The sequence below is a fragment of the Miscanthus floridulus genome, chromosome 7 (assembly GCF_019320115.1).
Source record: "Miscanthus floridulus cultivar M001 chromosome 7, ASM1932011v1, whole genome shotgun sequence".
In the NCBI taxonomy this organism is placed as follows: domain Eukaryota; kingdom Viridiplantae; phylum Streptophyta; class Magnoliopsida; order Poales; family Poaceae; genus Miscanthus; species Miscanthus floridulus.
The window spans coordinates 108020230-108027400 of NC_089586.1; positions in this window are offsets into that span (position 1 = coordinate 108020230).

Here is a 7171-nt window from a genome sequence, read left to right on the forward strand (position 1 = left end):
CTGCGGCTGGCTCGAGCAATGGTTCTACGTGAAGACTTATGGGGTCTGTAGCACAACTGAGGATGGCAAGGAAGTCTCGGAATATCCACTGACTTCTCGGATGGAGGAGATGGCGCCACACACGCGCGTGGATCCGCCGGAGGTGGCGTCTTCGACGTGGGAGTCCTGTGATCGGGCTTTTGCGGCCGCGTGCCGCTACTCTAGCGGTCGCGATCTGGTGGAGGAGATCATGGCCTCTAACTATCGGCCCTTGGGCAAAAACAACCTAGCTTTTCAGCTGGAACAGGTGAAGGTTCCCGTTTTTGGGCCGAAGGCCGGGATTCTGTTTCCCCGCTTCGATCGATCTTTGGGGGAGGGAGTAACGGAGGACGGTTTCATCTCCGAAGTCGAGGAGGCCGCGATAGCGTTGGTCGGCAAGATTTCCGAGCGTGAGTACACGTCTCGGATGGCTGTGGCAGGCACCATGCCGTGGCTTAATCGAGTTTTTGAGGAGGTCGGGATTATCTACCGGGAGCGTGAGGTTCCCGCTGAGGTCCTAGCCTCGATTGAGAAGAAAAAGAAGAAGCCTACGCAAAGAATGTTACGGCGGAGGCTGAATCCAGAAAGAGGAAAGGCGTCGTTGGCTCTCGGGCGCCTGTGAAGAAGAGGAAGAAAAGCGGAGCTCCGCTGATCGCGCCGGCCTTTTCTTCTGCTGGCAGTGCGGGCGCTGCCTCTGCCGGCAGCGAAGATGTTGAGAGCTCCTCCGCTCCATCAGCGGATGCTCGAGTTGTGAGCGGAGGGGATCGCGGCGCTTCTGTCGCTCTGGTGTGCCCAGCGGGTGGAGCCATGAGCGGTGTCGGGCGGCCGAAAACCGGCGTTGCCCCGGCGCGCTCCTCGCGTGGTGCTACGAGCGTCGGCGAACAGCCGGAAGGTAGCGCCATCGAGCCTATGCCCAACGTTCTTGGCGGGCTGTGCTCGAGCTCTGAAGAGGACACAGAGGCCATCCCGCGGCATGCTCCTTCATCCCCTATCGCTGTCGCGCCTTCGCCCGTGCCTGTGGCCGACGTCGATCGGCTGGGCGCCGCTCCTGCCGCGGAGGCCCCGGCAGCTCGGGCTTCCTTGAGTCCTCCGTCCTCCGCGCCGCTGGCTGATGAAGTCCGGCTCCTTGGGCCTTCGCCGCATGGTACGGCGGAGACTTCTGCTCGGAGGGCGCAGGAAGGTGCCCTACCAGAGCTTTATATGTGTAAGTCTATCTGGCGCACACCTTTGTGTTTATTGTCTTCGCCTGTCTGATTCCTTTGCGTGTTGGGCTAAGTACCACTAATGTGCGTGTGCTGCTTTCCAGATGATGTCATGGCTGGGCTTCTCACCCCGGAGGAACGAGCGGCCGCTAGGGGCGCTAGGTTCGGTCCGGGGCAACCGGGGCCGACGGAGCCGGGTCCGAGTAAGTAGAAAATGTTTTTACTTTGGTCATCATCTGGCTTGTTTTTGATTTGCTCTCTGACCTGAGCTGTTGTTGTTGTTGTGTATTTTTTGTGTAGGTTCCTTTGACACTTCTATCTCAGGTAGGGAGGAGTGTTATCTTGCCGTTCTTGGAGACGTCGGAGGTGGTCTTTGGTTGTCGGTGTGTTTATCGTGAGATCTGCTTCTCACCTTATCGTTTTGTGTTTGTTTCTTCTTGTTTGGACAGATTGCTTTAAACGGCGTCTGAGGGATATGGATTTCTTCTAGCTTCTCCGCGTTCACCTCGAACACCAGTGCCTAGTTCGTCTCTGGCGGTTTTGCCCCTTTCCTTCTTTTACTATTTTTCGTGTATGTTCGCTTGTATACTTGTTGTTGATTTCGCTGTTGTTTGCTTTGTTTTTTTTTGGCCGCAGGGGTATCACATGGGTGTTGTTATGGAGGAACGCTGTACCCATGAGGTCGTGGACCATGACGTCGCGATTGAGGCGCTCAAGGCGGAAGTCGAGCGCCTGGAAGGTGAAAAAGGGGGTTTGTCGGACTCTGTCGTGGCTCTCCGCCTGTCTCTTACGAAGAAAGAGCGAGAAAAGGATGGCTTAAGGGCCGATGCCGCGAAGGCCCGGGAGGCGGAGGCATTGTCCACCGAGCAGGCCCGTAGGGCGAGTGAGCTGACCGAGGGTCTCTGCCGAGAGCTTGCCTCCGAGAAGGAATCCGCAGCGGCAGTGAAGGAGCAGCTTTCTCTGACGACGAGGCGCCTGGACTCGGTCAAGGGGGTTCTCGCTGCGACCGTTGGTCATTATCGGGCCACCGTCACAGAGGTCAGAGGCGAAACCTCCGCTCCTCTAGAGGAAGACAGCGTTTACGCCCTCGCCTCCTAGCTAAAACGTCATCTTGCGAAGCTGCCCGGTCTGATCAACGGTTGCACAGACTACGGGGCGCTGGCGGGAGTGACGAACTATGCCAAACTTTTGGCCCACGGCGGGTGTATGCACACCGAAGGTATTCCGGAGGGGGCGCTGCCTGGTCCGGAGGAACTCGGTGAGACTTCTCTTGGTTTGTGAAAAGCCTTGAGAAATTTCATCGGGCACTTTTGGGCTCCATTTGGGAGATTAGCAGCCCGAAAACTGGCGGAGGACAAGAGGGCAAAGGTATTTATAGTTTGTGTAGTATGGCTTCCTCTTCTTTTTTGTTTCTTGACATTCTGGCCTGTGTTGCAGGATGCGCAGAAAGGTCTTGGGGGCAGGCCTCCGTCGGTTCCGCGCTCGGCGACTGCGGTTGTGGCCTTCGCCGCCAGTGGTGTTTCAGGGGGGGCTACGATCGGTGGAGGCGGTGGTCGGGGGCCGTGCCCGCCCACCATTGATATGAGCTCCGCTCCAGGGACTTCTGCTGCGGCCGATGCGCCGGAGGTCTAGGCCCTTTGTAGCATTTAGTTGTACTGGCTTGTATCTTGCAGTCCAACTGGGCTTTTTATGAATAAAGTATATTTTTTTCTGAATGTTTTTGTGGAAAATTTTAACCTTGCGCAGGTTCCGAACCGGGAGCCTGCGCAAGATGTTGCTCCTTTGACTCTCTACAACGACGGTCTTTATGTGAGCGGAGAGCTCTGGGAGTATTAGCGTTCGGCCTTTCCCCGCAGCGTTGCGCACGACATTTTTGAGTCAGTTAGGTTTGACATAGACGATGAGCACGCTGAGTTTACTCGCGTGCTTGCTTGGCGTGGACCTCCGCCACAATAGTTAGTGTTTTATTTTCAAGTTGGCGTCCTGTAAGAATGTTTGTCGACACCTTATGGAATACAAGACAGGTTCACTTTCTTGATTGTTTGTGCGATATCTTGATCCCATCGTGGTGGTTTACATATCTCGTCTAGTCCCGAGCCCACGCACCATTGTCCTTCACCTCGGCGATCGAGCGCGATACAGAGGTGGTGGCTAGGACCTTCACCCCGTTTTTTCTCCTTCTCTGTGCTTGCTTGATGGCCGGGGTAGAAGTCCCAGCCGTTTTTCGATCGGCGGAGGCGTACTTGAAGTCCACCTAGCGAGGCTGGCCAGATCGTTGTTTGATTCAATTGGAGGTTTGGCGCAGCTTGTGTAGACGGTGGAGACTTTTGATGTTTCATTAGCTGGGTGTTTTAGCTGTCTGGAGGCATGGGTCTCCGACGCCGTACTCCCGTGGAACATGGTTGATCTTTGGAGATGGCAGGTTAGGTCTCCAGAGTCGGGGGGATGTTACGAGTTTTCATGCGATATCCCCCTGCTTCCAGAGACCTTCGTCGGTCATCACCGTGCCGTAGGCTCTTTCTCTTTTCCCATTGTCTCCGACTATCTACCGTTGCTTCCGCCCTTACGAGTTTTCGTACAATATCTACAGTGGGCTTGGATATTTAAGGAGACCCCTGCCTCCATGGCTATCACTATGGCTTTTGCCTGTGCTGTGCCTTGCTCCCCCCTTGCGCCCTTGCGCCTTATGCCGACTGAGTTTCTTTGGGGTATGGGGGGAATCCTTTTTATAGTGTCTTGGTTGCCTTTGTGGGTTAACATTTTTGTACGTTGTTAGTTGGAACATATCTTGGCTTTGATGGCCTGTATCTTTCCTTATTTATTTGTTCCCCTTGAGATCTTTTCGAAGTAAATAGGTCTGGCACCGCATTGGCGGCAGTGTTTTGTAGGGCATTTATTGGTTTTCCTGTTTTGGATGGCAGAGACGTTTTTCCTGGGTTGGATGCCTGTTTTGCCAGAAGAGAATTTTGCCTTGATGCCTGTCTTTGGGCAGGTCTTTGTCAAGGGTCGGAGGCCTTTTGGGCCAAAGGAAAATTTTGCCCTGATGCCTGACTTTGGTCAGGTCTTTGTCTAGGGTCTGGGGCCTTGTTAGCCAAAGGAAAATTTTGCCCTAATGCCTGACTTTGGTTAGGTCTTTGTCGAGAGCGAAGGCCTGTTTGGCTGTAGAGGTCGTTTCAAATTGCCCTTGCCTATGGCTGGCGCTTTGAAAGGACCTGTTTGTTTTTGTTTACCGAATATTGAGGCGCCATAGCTGGCCGCTTTCGGTTTTGTGTTATTTGAGGCGTTGTTTTGGGGAATTACCTCTTTATACTTATAGAGGATTTTTACATTGAGCCTGCCTCGTTAAAAACCTCACCTCCGTTTGGAGTTCCCCTGTGAGGAAAAGAGTGCAGGCTCTTTTACATTTTGTTTCGAATGAAGTAAGAAAAAACTTAGGTAATTGCATATAGGGGCCTCCGTTTATATTTTTGCGGAGGTTGCCCTTTGGTACATTGCCTAGATGTAGTATCTCCGGAGGCTGTCGATATTCCATGTGTGGGTTGTTGTGACACCTTCGTTGTTGGTCAGGTGGAAAGAACCAGGTCGGCCTGCTGCCGTTGCTGTGTATGGGCCTTCCCATTTCGGTTGCAACTTGCCGACAAGTTGTGCGTTTGGTTTTCTCCTGAGTACGAGGTCTCCGTGTTTTATATCTTTCCTTACCACCTGAGAGTCTCTCCACTTCTTGGTCTGTGACTGATATTTTGCAATGTTGTCGACTACTTCCAGTCTGGTGGCTTCTATTGTTTCTTTTGCGTACTCTTCATCTTGCATCATCAGCTGGCTTGTTGTGCGGAGGCTTTCGTGCTTTATCTCTTCTGGCATCATGGCTTCTTCTCCATAGAGCAGTTTGAATGGTGTGAATCCTGTTGTTCTTGAGATGGATGTGTTGTGTGACCAAATAACTCTAGGTAGTTCATCTATCCATCTTCCTTTGCGTAGGCCCAGTAGTGTCTTTGATATTGCTGAAAAGACTATTTTGTTTGCTCTTTCAACTGCTCCATTGGACTCTGGGTGGTATACAGAGGCGAAGGCTAATTTTGTCCCTATGCTTTTGCAGAATTCTCTGAAGTTCTCTGAATCAAATTGTTTTCCATTGTCTACTGTCAAGATCCTTGGTACACCGAATCTACAAACGATGTTCTGCCAGAAGAATTTTCTGATAGTTTCTGAGGTTATCTTCGCCAGTGGCTTTGCCTCTATCCATCTTGTGAAATATTCTACTGCTACTACTGCGAATCTGTTTCCTCCTTGGGATGGGGGTAAAGGGCCGACTAGGTCCATCCCCCATCTTTGTAGTGGCCATATCGGAGGTATAAGCTGGGTCTCCGACGATGGCTTCGACTGTCCTGGAGAGAATGTTTGGCATGCTTTGCATGTTCTGACTGTCTGCTCTGCGTCTTGTATGTGTGTTGGCCAGTAGAAGCCTTGCCTTATTGCCTTTGCTGATAAAGCTCTAGAGCCAATGTGCGACCCGCAAATTCCTGAGTGTATTTCTTGAAGCAATTCTATGCCTTCGCTCTGCGATATGCATTTGAGAGGCTGGACTACTCCCTTCTTGTATAGGACGTCGTTTATGATTGTGTAGTTTCTTGCCCTGGCCTGCATTCTTGCTGCTTTTGCTTCATCTTCTTCGGTGGATTTGCCTTCTAGGAATTCTGTTATGACCTTTCTCCAATCTTCATTGTGGAGTTGAAGTATTGATTTTAGTGCTTTTGATGTCTCCGCAGTTGCCGGAGTCTTTAATGTCTAGTAAAAGGTGTTGGGAGGCAGTGGTAGGTTGTTTGCTGCCGCCTTTGCCAGTTCATCTGCCTCTGCATTTTCTGATCTTGGGATGTGCTTCAGGGTGAAACCCTCGAATCTCCGCTCCAAATTTCTGACTACGGATAGGTATTTGATGAGTTCTGGCTCTCTTGCTGTGTATTCTTTCTCTACTTGGCCAGTGACCACTTTAGAATCGGTTTTGACTGTCAATGTTTTTGCCCCTAAGGCCTTTGCTTTGCTCGGCGCTAAGATTAGGGCTTCATATTCTGTTGTATTGTTTGTTGATTTGAACTCTAGCCTTGCTACGTATTTCAGTTTGACGCCGGAGGGTGCTGTTAGGACAGCGGAGGCTCCTGCGCCGGCTTGGCCCCAGGCTCCATCCGTGTATGCTATCTAGCCTTGAGTTGGTGGTTGTGTCTTGGGCTCTGTCGGAGGTGTCCAATCTGCTACAAAATCAGCTAGTGCTTGTGATTTGATTGCTGTTCTAGGGACATATGAGATTCCAAACTATGATAGCTCTGTAGCCCATTTGCCTATTCTGCCGGAGGCTTCTTTGTTCTTGAGCAAGTCTTGTAGTGGTAGCGATGTTGGAACTGAGACTTCGTGGGCTTGAAAGTAATGCTTTAGTTTTCTTGATGCCATCAACACCGCGTAGGCAACTTTCTCTACCTCTGTATAGTTTAGTTTGGCTCCGGACAATGCTTCTGAGATGAAATAAACTGGTTTTTGAGTTTTGCCTACTTCTTTTTCTAGCTCATGGATTAAGACTACGCTGACTGCATGGTCGGAGGCCGCCACATACAACAATAGGTGGCTGTCCGATTCCAGGACAGAGACCATCAATGAGTTTGCTAGATACTCTTTCAAGATGTGAAATGCCTCGGACAGCTTGGGCCCCCATTCGAAGTTGTCTCTGCCCCTCAGGGCATGGAAGAAGGGTAGGCTGCGTTTTGCTGATTTTGAGATGAATCTGTTGAGCGTGGCTATTCTTCTCGTTAGCTTTTGTACTTCCTTCTTGTTTTTGGGCTCTCCCATTGCCATTATTGCTCTGGTTTTGTCTGGGTTCGCTTTGATGCCTTCGCTGCTTATGATATAACCGAGCATCTTCCCTTTTGTGACTCCGAATATACATTTCTCTGGGTTGAGGCGGA